Below are 18,104 nucleotides of genomic sequence, written 5' to 3'. Positions count from 1 at the left end.
TACAACTCATGAAGGCTATAGGCCTTTCATCTTCACCATCTTTCTTATAAGTTAGTAGCACACAAATTCTCTAAAGAAAAGTAATACATTTTATATGAAAATTGTAGTGCGTGTGCTTATAGGCATTGGCATAGTAGAAATTTTGATTTTAATGTCCTCAAAAGCCTTCTTGACCTTAGGCATCCAGTCAATCTTGACATTTTTCTTAAACATGTCATTAAGGGGGCACACCATTTTAGAGAATCCACTTATAATTTATGGAAAAAGTTAATCATCTCAAAGAAAGACTTCAACTCTTACCTCAAGAATCGCTCAACTCTTTCTAAATCAATGGAGTTACCAATTTTTGATATTATATGTCTAAGCAATTTCTCTTATTGACTCCAAATGAGCATTTCTTGGGATTGATAGAAATTTTATACTTGTGATATCTATGCAGTACTTGTTTTATATCACTAATTTTATTGGTTTGATTTTTTGAGAATACTATGAGATCGTCCATGTAAATGACTATACACATGTTCACTAGCCCTTTGAATGCTTCATTCACAACTTGTTGAAAAGTGGTCTCTGGAATTAATTAGCCCAAAAGGCATGTGTCAATACATGAATGTACCCCATTTGTTTTTAAAGGTGGTCTTCATCCTATCTTCTTCTTGAACCATCACTTGGTTGTAATCAGAATGACCATCTAGAAATGACATCATCTTATACCTATTTGCAATTTGGAGCACCTCATCAAGTGAAGATAGTGGGTAGTTATCCTTTCATGAGGACTAATTTAGGTTTCTAAAATCAATACATAACCTAATCCCTCCATTTTTTTTATGTATAGGAACCAATTTGGTGACCCAAATTGAGTGAAAGACTAGAAAAATGATTTTTGCATCCATTAATTTATGCACCTCCTTCATGATTTGCAACTCAATAACAATCGGATTAGTCAGCCACCATCTTTGATGAAATGACTTTGCATCTATTCTAAGAGGTATATCATGCACTATTATGTCTAGTTCACATGTTTTGAGATCCTCGTAACTCCATGCAATGATGTCCTTATACTCAACCAGTAGTTGCAACATTTCTTTCCTTTCTTGTTCATTGCAAACCTTCCCAATTTTTACAATTTCGGGGTTCTCTATGGAGCCCAAATTATATGAATCAAAATCATCATTTATTTCCTCAAGGTTAGGTCTTTTCTATTGTTTGAATTCATCTTTATTAAATATCTTCTTGAGTTTAATCATCCCCTTGGGAATGGTAGTTGTTTTCAAATTTATTACTATGTCTTCATCCTCAACCTCTTCCATTTCTTCAGCTTCTTCTAATTCATCATCTATCATATGTCTTTCAAAAATTCCATTGCTCATGATGAATTCCAAGATATTTTGATCATCTTGAAAGACTTGGAAGTTCATTATTTTATTGGGCATGGACAACACTGCAACCAATTCTACCAAAAATATCTTAAGAGTGACTCACTCCATTAGCTACAATGCACTAGTTGATGTGGACAATGTGTCTATAAATACATTTATCATTTGGGAGATGATTCTATATTGAAGGCTTGAAAGTATTCCATCAATTCCCAAACTCTTTACCTATAAGCTTGTAACCTTTTATCATTGCATAAATATATTCCTCTATTTTTCGGATTGTTGGTTGAGAATCCCCTTTGACTATGAGCACTTTCTCATTCTTTTCTAGGGCGAATGGAATACCTTGTATCAGAGCTTTTTATTCTACATCATTATTATTACATAAAAATTATAAAAGATAAACAATCTAAAATGACTTACCTCTAGGGTTGATTAGCTTCATCCTAGCTCCTACTCCTTATTTGCATTTTGAACTGTAAAATTGTAAGGTCCCTACTCCATTTGTGATCTTGTATGGTTTTTTATTTTCCTTGGTCTTTACTTTGGCTTTAACCTTGTCCATGAAAGACCTAGATTTAGGCCCCCACTCCATCTTGCCTTGGACAATATTTTTGGTTTTTGCAGGTGTGATTTTGATTTTGTACATTCTCATTATCTCTCATAAATTTCACTTATGAGCTCAATGACTTTATGGGTTTCTTCTTTGGGTTTAACAATGACAAATTTTTAGCATTGTCCCTTGACAAAACATTGCCTCCTACAATCAGTTATCATTCCTTCAGAAATTGGTGGAATCCCTCCTCCATCTAAAGAAGTACCACTATAGGATATGTTGGGATCTTCCTTTGAGAGGAGTCCCTTAGAGGATGAATGTTCAATTATTAATACTACATTCTCAATGTTAGACCTACCACTTTTATCAGTAATCTTTGTGTTATCAGTTACATAATTTCCTTTGGACTTTTTGTATCGTTGGTGGGACAACGTTGGCTACAAGATCAACATCTTGTCTCAAAATTATTGGTGATGCTACTTTTAATAGCACTCGTGATATTACATCTTGGAAACATGGGCATCAGAATGACTTTCATGGTGAAGATGGCAGAAACCAAGTAGTAAGAGTGTATTTGGGTCAACATCTTCTTTGAGCTATTGCATGTTAGATAAAATGGTGTCCATGAATTGTTTAAACATGTTATCACTAAGTGAAAGCTCCTTTAATCCTTCTATAAAGCTTCCATTATATTTTTCTAGAAAACTGAAAGCTAGAACGTGGTATAATCCCAAATTGCTTTAGTAAAAAATGACCTCATTGGGAGCATTATATTTAGTGACCATTGTCTTTAACTTTGTCTTTGCATTAATCTTGATTTGGCTATTCAATCCCTTCCATGGAAACCCTAGTTGGGTGAAGTTTGTTTAGAACCATCCCCTTAGGCATTTGGTCCATTCTCTACTCAAGAACATCTTGTACATTTTAGGAATGTCAACCACATATATATCAATTACATCCTAGATTCTTGGATTGGTTGTGAGTTGTATCTACACATCTTTTAGTATGTCAATTACTTTGACTTTTATCTTGTCTAGTTGTATTACCACTCTATTTGTAGGCTATGGTACTACTCCTAGCTTGTGGGAAATTAGGAGTGGCATAACATTGTAGCTAGCACCCAAATATATCAAACAACTGTGTAAGATTTTTTCAAAAATCTAGAGACTTAGAAAAAAGAGAGGCACTTTCAATTTATCTTTAAAAATAGTAGGTATAGTCTCTGTTGCATTGACATCTAAAGTGGGTGTTTTCTAAACACTAGGGGTTGTTGTGGACTTTTTATGATCCAATGTCTTTAACAAGGCTTCCCTTTGGCTGGGTAAACTTTGCAACATGTCAAATATATAAATGTTAGCCTTTACTTTATGTAGTTATTTGATCACACTATATTTCTAAAAATAACATGTTGGATTCCTCATAATTGTGAGAGGATTATTGAATGTGTAGGCCCTTTGGATCGATGCTCACGGTGACATTAGCTGGTTAATTACTTGTGTATTGGGGGGCATTGGGTGTGACGTCAGAGGGATACCATTAGTTAGTGGTTCTATCTAGCTACAAATGGCATATGTGTTCCTATTGTCATTACTAAAAGAAATTATTTCCTTTACTTTTGGTTCAGCTTCATGGTTGAAAGGAAACACAAACTCTTCATTTGCTAAATTCTCATCCTCTATTGGATTTGTATCATAGGATTCTAATACCATTGTGTTGAACTAGATGGCAGACATACTTGCATCTTGGGAATGTTGATTTTGCATATTATTGCCATCATAATTATAGTTATCTCTACTATTTTGGGTGTTTCTGGTAATTCCAACAAAGTTGATGGGGCTAGCATTATCAGTGGAAACACTACCATTTTTGGGGTGGGTGTTTTACTGATAGTTTGGCCTTGGTTCCCATATTATTATTTCTTATGCATTGTAATTATTCCCACCATTATTATTGTTGTAGGAACCATAAGTTCTATTTTGATTCTACACAAAATTATTGTTGTTTTGAGTAGCAGTCGGGCATTGCTAATTATGATTCTTGTCTTGAAAAAATTTCATCCTCATGAGTGCATTAGAGACCTGTGACATTTTTTTTCATGATCTTAAACTCATTGTTCGTGCTAAATTATTCTCAAGTACAATTGGTGAAGCGGTTTTCTCTTTAAAAAATGTTATTTTTGGGGGCTCACACCCCAGATATGTAAGGGTTGTTGGTGGAGTAGTAGAAAATTAGTGTGGGAAAACAACAAATTACTACACGAGTATGGTGTTAAGTGGCTAAAATTGAGGTGCAACCAGTTGTAATCCTGTTGGGTATAGGGGAGTTACTCCCATTATGTTTTCCTACAAGGGGACCGCATGCTTCCCCCTCCATTTTTGTTTGATGAAGGTGACCACTTCTTGGAAGACCTTCTCAAGGATGTCAATATTCACAACATGAAACCTTTGTAGGAAAATATTTGTGAGTTGATCAATGGAGTTAAGATAAATCAGTATTGTGGTCTCTAATAGAATTATATATGGGGACTCCATCCTTCAATATATCATGTGGAAACAATGATTAAATCTTGCAATGGTATCATGGGGGGTCCCTTTTAATGAAAAGGAATTGATGGTATAAAATAATTAGATTAATGAAAGCTTTAAATTATTTTAAGAATGGACTTTCAAAAGATGTCCAATAAGTGATACATACCAATAGTAGGGTCACATACCAATTGAATGTCATTTTTCCCAAAGTATAAGGGAACTTTTAGGATTAACGACACAAGAATAACAATTACATCCAAATATAACCAATATCATAAACAAATAAATCACACAAAAGAGAATGCAAGACATAAATATTTAATGTGGTTCATCAATTTTGTGGGCTACATCTACCAAACAACAAGTTCAATATTCTTCTTATCCAGTGATTACAACACAATTACAATATTACATCTCAACACCATCAAAAGAAGCTACAATCCCATCATACATAATGAAATCCCTAACCCTAAGCCATTTTATACAAGCTTTTTGTTTATTACAAAATTAAGGCTCTTAAATAGGATAACCAATGAAAAAATACAACTCTCAATGGCTTTTACAATAGTAAATTCATTTTTGGCTTTAGGGATGTTGCCCTTCGACCATTCCTTATATTGAAACAAGAAGTGCACCTATGGCCACTAACCCCAAGACCTCGCAAGGGGTACTCCCCCTTGAACCCCTCTAGGGTACTAACTTAGGACCATGTAAGAGGCATTTCCCCTTGATCCCTAGAGCATGGGGGCACTACCATCAAACCCCCATAATAAAATTTTAGGGGATACTACACCAAATAAAATGGAGAAAAAATTAACCTTTGAGTTTGATTGGGCTCTATATAACAACAAGAAAAAACAAACAACCACATCCTCATGTTGAATTTTCTTTGTGTTGCAAATTTCCTTAAAAACTTTAGTATTGCCTTCCATTGTTTGTGTCTCTTCATAAATGAACCTTGGGGAGAATTTCTCTTGATTCTCAGGGAGGTCATAGAGCTAACCATGTAGATTGATGGGGAATCCTTAGCATTAGCAATGAAATCCATTGGTGGTGGAGGTGGCTAATTTTTTTGTTGATGGGGAGGTGTTGGATGTGAAGAAACGAGCAATTGTAAGTCACATTTTTGTAATAAGAAAGGATAGTAGTGGATGAATTTTGGGAATCCCTTTATCACTGTAAGACTTGTGGAAATGATCAAGTTATAGGGACTCATGATTTTTAGGTGATGACTATTGTACTCATTGCAAGGGGATAATGAATTGGAATTTTTCAGCTCTCTCAAAGTTTCAAATTGGATTCATCCCTCCTTCTAGTACCACTTTTGTTGAGCATCATAATTGCATGATGAAAATGACTAAAATTCTTGTGATTTTGTCTCTTAAACATCAATGAAATATCAAATCCAAGGTTCCATGAGGTTGTTTTTCAACTAACTGGGTAGCTCAAATAAAGCTAAATGTTTGTGTTTAATGAGGAGGCCTCTTCTATTTTGGTGAAATCCAATTGATAGCTTTGTGACACTTAGAAAATATTTAGTACAAAATTGGATTTTTGTATTTTTTTCTCTTTGATGCATATAATTCTAAACTAAAATGAAATTCTAACTTAATCCAATTTTCATGAAGAGCAAGTTACAAGGGAATAAGGTAAATAGAAAGATAAGACAATTATTGTAAATGAAATCTAAATGGACATAAGCTACAATGCCAACATGTTTGTGAACTAAATCTTCAAAGCGAGTGGTAGAAACCAACAAATTCAAAATAACACAACTGTAATCTGCCTGATGTAATCATCAATGGAACTTTATAAGATAGCATGATTTTTCATAACCCATCAAATCATGCAGCCATGTAAGTGCACACATATGAGACAATTTTTTTTGAATGTACATGTAGAAATCCCCTTCTCCAATTGTCACTATAGAGTTATTATGCATCTAATCATGAAAAACTCCAAAAACTCAAATCACACAAGCATTTTAAAACAAAAATACTATTAGCTCCTTTATTATTCATGAACTATTAATTCACAAAGAGAGCACACATTGTAGGAAGAATCACTACACATAGAATGAGAGAACTAATAGCATACTTTATTGCATAAAATGTCAACCTTGAATACATGTTACATCCTTGTATTTATAGTGAACCCTCTCCTTCATGTAATTTTCATGGGTAGGGTTTTTCATCGGCAAAGAATATACTAAAACTATTAAAATAAAGGTAAACATATACAAACTAACCCCAAATATGGTGCTAAGTAGGCCTATACTCTTATTTTTAATTAATTAAATGGTACATGGACCTTTACATGACTTAAAATAATAAAGAGAAGAAAAAGATAGAAGGGAGACATATTTGAGTAGTATCTAGAGCTTAGGAACCTTCCAAAAATAGGAAACCAACCTTCCTCCATCAATAATTGCTAGTTTACCACTGCCGAGCTAAAAAATTGAGGTCTAAGTGCATGAAAATGCCAAATTTAGAAACTGATAGTTAACTAGCTGCATAGTTGTAAGTTGTCTAAAATTGTCACACCTACAAATCTATGAAGTTGTGCATGTGTGCGTGCATGCAGACATAGAAATTATGCCTTCTTCCAAAATATTCAAAATTGTAGAGTTGCAGACCCTCAAAATTATGGAGTTGCAAACCTGTGAACCTCTCTATGACCAAAATTACCAAATTTCTTCTAAATCCAAAATGTCAATTTCCAACATCTTGGTTTTCTTCTCCTTTGACCAAAAGGATATGTTGCCTTGAATTTCTCTATGGCCATGATGAACTCTAAGGGATCTAGTAGACCAAAGACCTCATACTTAGCTCTTAGTTCATTGGAATAATTGTTTGGCACATTTCATCAAAATTGGACATCCTCTTGTCTAATTCTTTGAGTGCCTTCTTAGTCTTACAACTTATTCTTAGGTCATCCTCCAAAGAAACTTCCTCAAAGGTGGCCTGGATCTATTGTATTATTCCCTTTGAGGAGCATAAGGTCTTCCTAGAGTGATCATAAAAATTTTCCAAACTGGCCCTAGTGTAGAATTTGTCTACTTCCAAAATGATGGCTTCTACCTTATTTCACATATCTTGGATGTCATTGAACATTGTCAACATCACTTTATTAGAAACCTCAATCTTCTCTATCTAGTCATAAAACTTGTCAAGCTCTTTTTGGAGTAAAAATGGCTAGTAGGATCTTGTATCTCTATCTTTTGATCTTTCAAATTTTCTCTAGATCCTCTGACCATGTCTTAATCTCATTAGTGAAACCAAACTCTTGATTAATTACACCTTCCAATTTCTATGCCTCTTCCTAGATACCATGCAATAGACACATATTCACTTCTATATATTCTATTTATTTCTCCTCAAATCTATATCACCATATGTAGCAAGCATCCAAAAATGAATCCCTAGGTAGTGGGGTTAGAGATCATTTGTCGAGGACAACCTTTAATGTGATCTTGTGGTTAACTAGTTCAACAGGCACCACTACCTCTTTAACATATTCCCATAAGACCTCATTTTTCTTCCTCAAAACTTGGAGCTCCTCCTCATCCTTATCCAATGGACCTTGATTTATCAAGAGTAAGCCATGGTTTATTCAGTACAAAGAGTTGGTTTTCTATAAAAAAATTTCCTTCATCTTCTTCCCTTGGAGTATCTTTGATAACTCCTTCCACATAGGTTCCTATCAGAAAGAAGTCAAAATTGGACAAGTCAAAAGTATCAGAATCATCCTAGTGCTGGTCTCAATTCAAACCTCCTCCTAATTTGTAAAGTCTTCAACCATAATGAGTTGCTCTTGTACTAGGGGAGAATTCTGAGTCTAGATCCACCTCTTTTCTTCCTCAGTGGCTCTAGCTAATAAGATCCTCTAGTTAAGAGGTATATGCTCCATTTCTTCTACTTCTTCCTCTTTTGTATCCTCCAATATTATTTTAGGAACTATAGGTGAGACAAATATGTTTCTTCTTCTTCAGTCTCTTGCCTTTCTGGCTTACTATTACTATAGTTTTTCTCATCTTCTTGGAGATTGGAGGTTTAGGTACACCTTCCTCTTGAGCTTCATTCTTAGGTGATTTCTCTCTCTCTTGGACTTCCCCAACCATTGTAGCCTTTCTTTTCCTCTTCCTTATCTTTTTCTCCGAGTGGAAATATGTGACATCTTTCTCATGTAAGTAAACTACCTCTAAGAACACTAGGGAGACATATCCCCATGTAGGCATTGTCAAATTGATTCGCTTTCCCTTCTTTGGTCATGTCAGGGCCTTCAGAGATGGCCTGTCAGGTAAGGGATCCAATGAGAAAGGTTTGGTAACCCAATCTTTTGATGTCAGGAATGATGCATTAGATCATCTTTCTCCTCTTGGTGCACCTTGGCATTTATAATAGGCTTGTCAAATATTTTGTCTTTGTTATACAAGGGGTCTAGGATCTTTGGAGAGTCCTTATTCCACACCTTGTGGGAAATCTAGAGCCCCAACACCTTTCAGCCAAGTTGAGATCTATCCTATAGTGATCCCTAATAAGGACCTCATAGTCATCCATATAGTTGATCTAGTGGTCCTCTATGGAGGAATTAGGTACCCTTGCCAACAACATGTCACAACATTCTAATTTTGTAAAAATTAGGATGAATGACAGGGAAATCATTTGGTGGAAAATAATCCCACTCAACAATATAGGTGTAGATATCCTATTTCTTCTTGACCTCATAAGGTCCAATAAAGATAGGCCATACCTAGGTTTTCCAATGCTTAGTTAAGGTTTTATCATATGCAGAACTAAGTTTCCTAGCTATCTCTAATAGAATAATCTTATCCAAAGGATATCGAGGGAGCTTCTTTGGGTAGAGTGCTGAGCCAACCACCCATATATAAGTAAATGTATCGAACTATATTAAATAGGCCCCTATTTTGACCACCCTTGCCACTACTTCCATTGACATCCTCTTTGCATAGTCCCCCTCCAAGAATCCAATAAGAGTAAAAGTGAAAGCATAATTAACAATCCTATATTCAAGGTTGCCATCCCTTAACTTCTTCTTGAACAACTAAGGATATACAATATATGGCCATGCACTATAATGCCTAACCCTAGTTTACTTTTCATGTCTTTTTGCCAAATTCTTTTAGGTTAGTTTTATGGTTGTATTTTATGTTTGTGGTACTTGGTTACTCGATTAGATTTAGATGTTATTTCATACTCAATTGATATATGTGATGAGCTACTTGATAATCAATTATTTCATGTGTTCACAATTACTCTTTCGATGAAGATACATGTATGTTAATATAGTGATTTTTAGTTATCTCATGATGATAGTTAGATGGATGATTTATATGTAGTTTCTATGGATACTTACCCCATACTTGCATGTATATGGTGTACATCTATGTTTTACTTTATTTTTGACGTTTTTGATGTGGTTGAGGGAGGGAGTCATGGCCACCTGCTAGTTGGAATCTACATGATGCACCACTCCCCATTATTGTCTATTTAGTTTAAATTATATGTATATGTACATGGTCGTATTTTATGCAAATTGCAAGTATTGGGCATTGACTTCCTTGAATTGTCAGGATGAGCATATCCTATCACAGTATCTCAATGGTAAAAGAGGGGAGATAATTCTTGAGTCTAAATCTTAACCCTAAGCCAATTGTCCTAGAAAGTAGGACAAGTATCTAAGATATTTACCCTTCTAAATTCGTCAAGTAATGTGAATTCATGATTTTGACCCTTGAGGTTGATTTAGTACTCTGTCCTTTTTAATGGGTTTTCTTATTTAGATTTATGACTTTGTTGTGATCTTTAGTTATAATTAAATCAAATTAAAGATATTAAATGATTTAATTAAACAAAAAATGATAAAGAAAAATCAATATTTAATTATATTTAATTAATTGAGAAATTAATTAAATTAATTAAGTAAATTTAAAAGATTTAATTAAAGTTCTAATTTTGGCATAATTATATTTATTTAATTTAATAATAATTTATTTAGGAGTTTCATTTGAATAATAAACTCTAAATATTATTATTAGTTAAATTAATAAATATGTTATTAAAGACGTATTGTGATTTAATAAAAGAGAGGAAAAAAATTAATAAAGTTTATTTTAATTAAAATATAAAAAGTTTGCACATGAAATTAAATTAAAATAAAATAATAAAGAAAAAGGGTTCGCATGATTGCAAAACCAAAACCCTAAAGGGAAAAGACTCTTTATCAAGAAATCAAAGCTCATTTCTCCACAAACAGGTTTGAAGGAGCAAATTTCGAGAAATGGGTTTTTTTAAGGAAATGAGAGATTTTTGCAATCTTTGAGTGGTTGTCTAGTTAGCATTAGATCAAGATAGGAATGTTGCTTGAATTTATCACGGTAATTTTTAATTTGAATTTCTCTCTGTCTTCTTCATGCTTGTGTGAGAATCTTGTTTTTTAAAAAGGATTTGCTTGAAACTCTCGTTGGAGTACTTACCATTCTTCAATTGTCTGTGAAAGGAATCTATTAAGAAATTTCATATTGAAATTGGATTAATTTAGGAAGTTATGAATCGAGATAGGGTTTGGAAAAGAAAACCAATTTTGATTATTTTAATATTGTTGCCCTATTAGATCTATATAAGAATTACACACACACACACACACACATATTTTACATTACATTACTTGGGAAATGGAGGCAACCACCTCCCCCATCCCACCCTTGCTACTCACGCAACTTGGCTGCGAAGGCAACCAAGGCTGTTGTTAACAATTAAAGCTGCCACAACAATTGGGGTTGACTAAGCAACCAAGGCTACGGTGAGTAGCTTGTTGCTACCACAGCCAGCCTACAGGAATTAAATAAATGAATTTATTATTATTATTTTGGTTTGTTTTAAATAAATTAAATTTTATTATATAGTCTTTTAATATATTTAATAATACTATTATATTATTATTTTTACTAATTATTGTTATTAATAAATTAATTAATATAATTTTATGAAAAATTTAATAGTTATTATTATAATAATGTAATCATTATTATTTACTTTTATTAATAATTTATTTAAAGTTTTTGGTTATATAGTTATCATATTAAATTTTAATTAAAATTGGGAAATTTTAATAAAGTTTGGAGTTGTTAAATAGTAATTCATTTTTATATGAACTATGGGGTTTTATATTTTAAATAACTTTTAATAAATTGTTGAATCTTTTGAGATTCTTATGAACTTAGAAACCTTAGAAAATCTGACACTTGAGGAAAATGAAACTGGAACACTGTTTGTAAATCAAACCTTTGTGATTTTAAAACCAAATAAACTATGAAAACACTTATTTAAATACTTGATGAGATATATGTTGTATTTCATGTTGGGGTTCGGGTTTGACTAAGTATGTTGACTAGTTAGGATGATTTACTAGAGGCTTGGGGGATTTTGTTCTATGATGATGTTTATGTGTTCATCTTTGAGATATGGATCAATGTTTATTATTTGGTCATAATCTTTTATACCCGACCATGGTGATGTATTCACATATTTCTATGATGAGTTTTGATTAGTTTTTTGTTAGTTCTTTCTAGTTACTTGTATAAAATTGAGGTGAACGGTGTGATTTTCTTGCTATAATCCTTGAATTTCGATTGTATCTTTTGGTGCTTTCTAGTTGCTCATACAGGACTGAGGTGAAAATTGTGATTTTATGAGTTGTACTTTTTATTAGCTTAGGTTAGGTTATCTATGTGTATGTTGGGAAGTGGCTTGCAATGAAGGTTGGAGCCCTAAAGAGGTTCCTTAGGTAGCACATTGTAAGTTATTTTAATAAGTGATAACATTTCATTAAATGGGTTTAAAACAAATTAATGAGAGTCGGTGTTTTTCCTCGCTTATGCTTTAAGTGCTAGTACAGGCTAGGATGGGAGTAGAGAGGATGTTTTGTTGTGATCTTGCCTCATTAGTATGCATTATGTATATGAAAGTATACTAATGTTGCATAGATACACTAGGGGGCCAGTGTCCAAAGAGATTGCCAAGGTGAACTTAGAGTTGGATCATGTGATGACACTTGCCCACTTACATAGTAGATTTCCTATGTGTCTTTGTTGCCTCTGGGTTTAGATGTTACTTGTGTCTTGGTAACTTTGAGATAGGTTGAGCTATTAGGTGTTTCCTTGACCTAGATGTTGGTTATGACTTGTGGATTGATTTCCATTTGGGACTTGAGATTATATCCTCAGCATGGTAGGAATGGGCCATTTAGGTTCCATGAGGTCAGGTGGTAATGTTTCTTATACCATTGAGATTGAACGACCTAATGTCATTGTTAGATGTACTTGTGCAATTGTTCCTTTCATTCTGATCTTGTATTTGTGTTGGATTGTTATATTCTGTTATACTATACTTGATTATCAGAGATCTTATGAGATGATGTATTTATTTATGATGTATATTCTTTGAGCTTTTCATATCTTGTAACTTGTAGAGTGGATGATTATGCATTTTGGTTATGTTATGTGGCATCTTATGTAATTGTATATTATTTAATTGAATTCGTACCTGTGATTATTCTATGATGTGGATTTGTTATGTATTAGATTTAGTATTAATAAAACTTATACATGTGATTCAATGTCATGGAACCCTTAAGAGGTGTAATATGTTTATGAATGATTGTTTGTATGTATGTGAGTTATTGCTTCTACTATATTATCATTTGTTGTTCTTATCTTTTATTATTTATAAAAAAATGTTTGGCAAACATAGTGAACTTTAAGTTCATTTATTTTGGGTTCCCTAATGGGGCGTTACATCTGGTATCAGAGCCCAAGTTTTTACATTGGGAGCTTTGGGTATATTGGAATGCCGCTAGATGACAAATAGTTAAACTGAAACGAAACTTAAACAATTTTATGTATCTATTGCAACTTGAACACCTTGAACTTTAGACTCAATTTCTTGAAACATAGAAAAAGGTAAAAACTTGAATTACTCTTGAGTTGGATTTTAGACATATTTTCTTGTGATTATGTTGTAAGATGGTATGCCTTTGTTAACCTTGCAAGCATTTTTTTTGTTCTTGCTTGGGTGTTGTACAAGGATGGTGTTTGAGACTAGATCCACCTTTAGGGTCGTAGTGCAAGCAAAGGTAGAGGTTGTGGGAGAGGTGGACATGATAGTCCTCCTCTAATTCATTCAGAGAGTCTTGTTTAGGAGGAGAATAGGGAGGAGAGCCATAGAGAAGAGCATGTTGACTCAGAGGAGTATAATTTGAGATAGATGATGAGGACGATGTTAGAGTGCCTACCTCCTCCAAGTGGTGTTGATCAAGAGGGATCACATCATGTTGAGAATGAGGAGAGATGGAGATCTAAGAGACCTCAGGGAGACCTCCATGGTGATAGATAGAGGTCAACTAAGGCTGCTTAGATAAATGACCTATAGAGGTCCAAGATCAAACCTTTTAATAGAGTTGGTATAGGATATGTGGCAGAGCAATGGTTAATTTCTCTAGATAGATGTTTTGTGATGCAAGACTTTGACTCTAATGTCAAAATGAGGTATGTCATTACCTACCTAGAGCTCTTTGGGGCTACATGGTGAAACATTGAAGAGAAGAAAGTGGGTGTGAACATGGATACTGCCACATGGGAGTTATTCCTTGAGAAAATCTGTGAATGCTTCCTACCAAAGGAATGGCACTAGCAGAGGGCCAATGAGTTCCATAATCTGAGGTAGTATACTATGACTATGGCAAAGTATGAACAAAAATTCTATGAGCTCATGCCTTACACAAGAACCAATGACAGTTCAGCACTAATGGTTCAACATTTCATTCGAGGTCTAAACAACCATTTCATTGGGGGTGTAAAGGTTTTCTATCCTAAAAACCTCAAGGATGCAACACATCAGGCTATCCTTGTAGAGAAAAATGTCACCTTAGGACATGGTGGTTTTGTGGGAGCACCTACAGCATCAGAGTCCAAAGATGATCAGGAAGTGGGTAGGAGTAGGAAGCCTCCTTCTTCTAGAGGTAATCAACAACAACAAAAATAGGGAGGATCTTATCCTCTAGCATAGAGTGATGGCAGTGGTTCATGCTCTATGGATTCTCAGTACTCTCAGTACAATAAGTGCAACCAATATGACCAACTATCACAAAGTATTCATTTTTTTGCTAGTGCAGGTAGTTTTCAGCAAATCAGTACACCTAGAGTGCAAAGGAGTTTTGATGGAAAATGTTTTTCATGCAGACAACGCAGACATAATTTGTCCCATTGTCCTCAATGGAAATCACAATTCTTGAATCAAAGAGCTACAATTTTAGAACCCATGGTTGGAGATATGGGTAGATCATAGAGGGTGTTTTCAATGGAGTCTTATCCTCCTATAGGATGAAAGGGTCCAATGGGACCCGCATAGTGAGTGGTAGAGTTTTTTTTATCTTTCTTGTAGGCTTCCAGGAGTAAGCCTCAGTCCATGAGTGTAATGCCTACCCCTATTTTACTTTTCATGCCTTTTTGTCAAATTCTTTTAGGCTAGTTTTTTGGTTATATTTTATGATTGTGGTATTTGGTTACCTGATTAGATTTAGATGTTATTTCAGACTCAATTGATATGTGTGATGGGCTACTTGATACTCAGTTATTTCATGTGTTCACGATTACTCTTTTAATGATGATACATGTATGTTGATATAGTGATTTTCATTGATCTCATAGTGATAGTTAGATAGATTATTTATATGTAGTTTCTATGGATACTTAAACCATACTTGCATGTGTATGGTAAACATGTATGTTTTACTTTATGTTTGGCATTTCTGATATGGTTGAGGGAGGGAGTCATAGTCAGCTAGTAGTCAGGATCAACACGATGCACCACTCCCTGCCATTGTCTATTTAGTTTAGATTATATGTATATGTACATGCTTGAATTTTATGTAGATTGTAGGTACTAGACATCGACTTCCCTTAATTGCCAAGATGAGTGTGCCCTATCGCAGTATCTCAATGGTAAAAGAGGGGAGATAATTCTTGAGTTCAAATCCTAACCCTAAACCAATTGTCCTAGGTAAGACAAGCATTTGAGTCATTTACCCTTCTAAATTCGTTAAGTGATGTAAATTCATGATTTTGACCCTTGAGTTTGATTTAGTACTCTATTTTTTTTAATGGTTTTTCTTATTTAGTTATGTGGGTCCGTTGTGATCTTTAGTTATAATTAAATCAAAATTTATAAAGAAAAATCAATATTTAATTAATTAATTAAATAAAAGAATTAAATTTAAAATATTTAATTAAAGTTCTAATTTTGGCGTAATTATATTTATTTAATTTAATAATAATTTATTTAGGAGTTTCATTTTAATAATAAACTCCAAATATTATTATTATTTAAATTAATAAATATTTTATTAAAGATATCTTATGATTTAATAAAACAAAGGGAAAACAATATAATAAAGTTTATTTTAATTAAAATGCAAAAAGTTGGCACATGAAATTAAATTAAAATAAAATAATAAAGAAAAAGGTTTCACGTGATTGCAAAATTGAAACCCTAAAGGGAGAAGGCTCTTTATTGAGAAATTCTTGCAATCTTCGAACGGTTGTTTGGTTAGCATCACATCGAGGTATGAATGTTGCTTGAATTATCACAGTAATTTTACCTTCAAATTCCTCTCTGTCTTCTTCATGCTTGTGTGAGAATCTTGTTTTAAAAAAAGGATTTGCTTAAAACCTTCGTTGGAGTAATTATTGTTCTTCAATTGTTTGTGAAAGGAATCTATTAAGAAATTGCGTATTGGAATTGAATTAATTTAGGAAGTTATGAATTGGGATAGGGTTTGGAAAAGAAAACCAATTTTAGTTGTTGATTTTGACTGTTTTAATATTGTTGCCCTATCAGATCTATATTGGAATTACATTTGAATTTTTTTTTACATATTTACCATAGTGATTTTACAATGACTATGGTAATTGCAATTTAATTTTGAAAGAGCTTCTTTACTGGTAGGGGGTTTGTGTCTTGTTTATTTTATGTATGTATGTATGTATGTATGTATATGTATGTATGTATGTATGTGTGTGTGTGTATATATATATATATATACACACACGTATATTCGTATATAGGTATATTCGTATATAGGTATATACGTATATTCGTATATACGTATATTCGTATATAGGTATATACGTATATTTGTATATACGTATATAGGTATATAGGTATATATGTATACACACACACATATATGTATGTATGTATATATATTACTTGGGAGATGGAGGCAACCACCTCCCCCGTCTGCCTGCTACTCATGCAACTTGGCTGCAAAGGAAACCAAGGCTATCATTGGCAATTGAAGCTGCCACAATAATTGAGGCTGAGGTGAGTAGCTTGTTGCTACCGCAACTAGCCTACGAACCTTTAAAAAAGAAGATTTTATTATTACTATTATTATTTTAAATAAATCAAAATTTATTATTAGTATAATATAATAATTATTATCTAATTTTAATAATAGTTACTTAAAGTCTTTCATTATATAGTTATCATTAAATTTTAATTGAAATTGGGAAATTTTGATAAAGTTTAGAGTTGTTAAATAGTAATTCATTTTTATAAAAATTATGGGGTTTATATTTAAATGACTTTTAATGGATTGTTGAATCTTTTGAGATTCTTATGAACTCAAAAACCTTAGCAAATCTGACATTTGAGGAAAACAAAATTGGAACCCTGTTTGTAAATCGAACCTTTGTAATTTTAAAACTAAATGAATTATGAAAACACTTATTCAAATACTTGATGAGATGTATGTTGTATTTCATGTTGGGGTTTGGGTTTGACTTAGTAAGTTGACCAGTTAGGATGGTTTACCAAAGGCTTGGGGGATTTTGTTATGTGATGGTGTTTATGTTTTCATCTTTGAGATACGAATCAATGTTTATTATTTGGTCATGATCTTTTATACTCAACCATGGTGATGTATTCACGTATTTCTATGATGAGTTTTGATCAGTTTTTTGTTAGTGCTTTCCAGTTGCTTGTATAGGCCTTAGGTGAATGGTGTGATTTTCTTGTTGTAACCCTTGAGTTTTGATCGGTTATCTTTTGGTGCTTTCTAGTTGCTTGTATGGGACTAAGATTAATATTATGATTTATTTTTAGGTGCTTTCTAGTTGCTCATATGGGACTGAGGTGAAAATTATGATTTTATGAGTTGTACTTTTTATGAGCTTAGGGCAGGTTATTTATGTGTATGTTGGGAAGTGGCTTGTAATGGAGGCTAGAGCCCTAAAGAGGTTGCCTGGGTAACCCATTGTAAGTTGTTTTAATAAGTGATAATATTTTATTAAATAGGTTTAAAATGAATTATTAAGAGTTAGTGTTTGTCTTCACCCATGCCTCAAGTGCTAGTATAGGCTAGGATGAGAGTAAAGAGGATGCTTCGTTGTGACCTTGCCTTGTTTGTATGCCTTGTTTGTATGAAAGGGTATTGATGCTACATGGAGATAGTAGAGGGTTGGATTCCAAAGAGGCTACCAAGGAAACCTTAGAGTTGGCTCATGTGATGACACTTGCCCACTTACATAGTAGATTTCCTTCGTGTCTTTGTTGCCTCTAGTTT

This window comes from Cupressus sempervirens, chromosome 9 (assembly GCF_028749045.1).
Source record: "Cupressus sempervirens isolate cs-2001-9-10 chromosome 9, ASM2874904v1, whole genome shotgun sequence".
Lineage (NCBI taxonomy): Eukaryota > Viridiplantae > Streptophyta > Pinopsida > Cupressales > Cupressaceae > Cupressus > Cupressus sempervirens.
The sequence above is the reverse complement of the archived record's forward strand: the minus strand, read 5'-3'. Positions refer to the sequence as shown.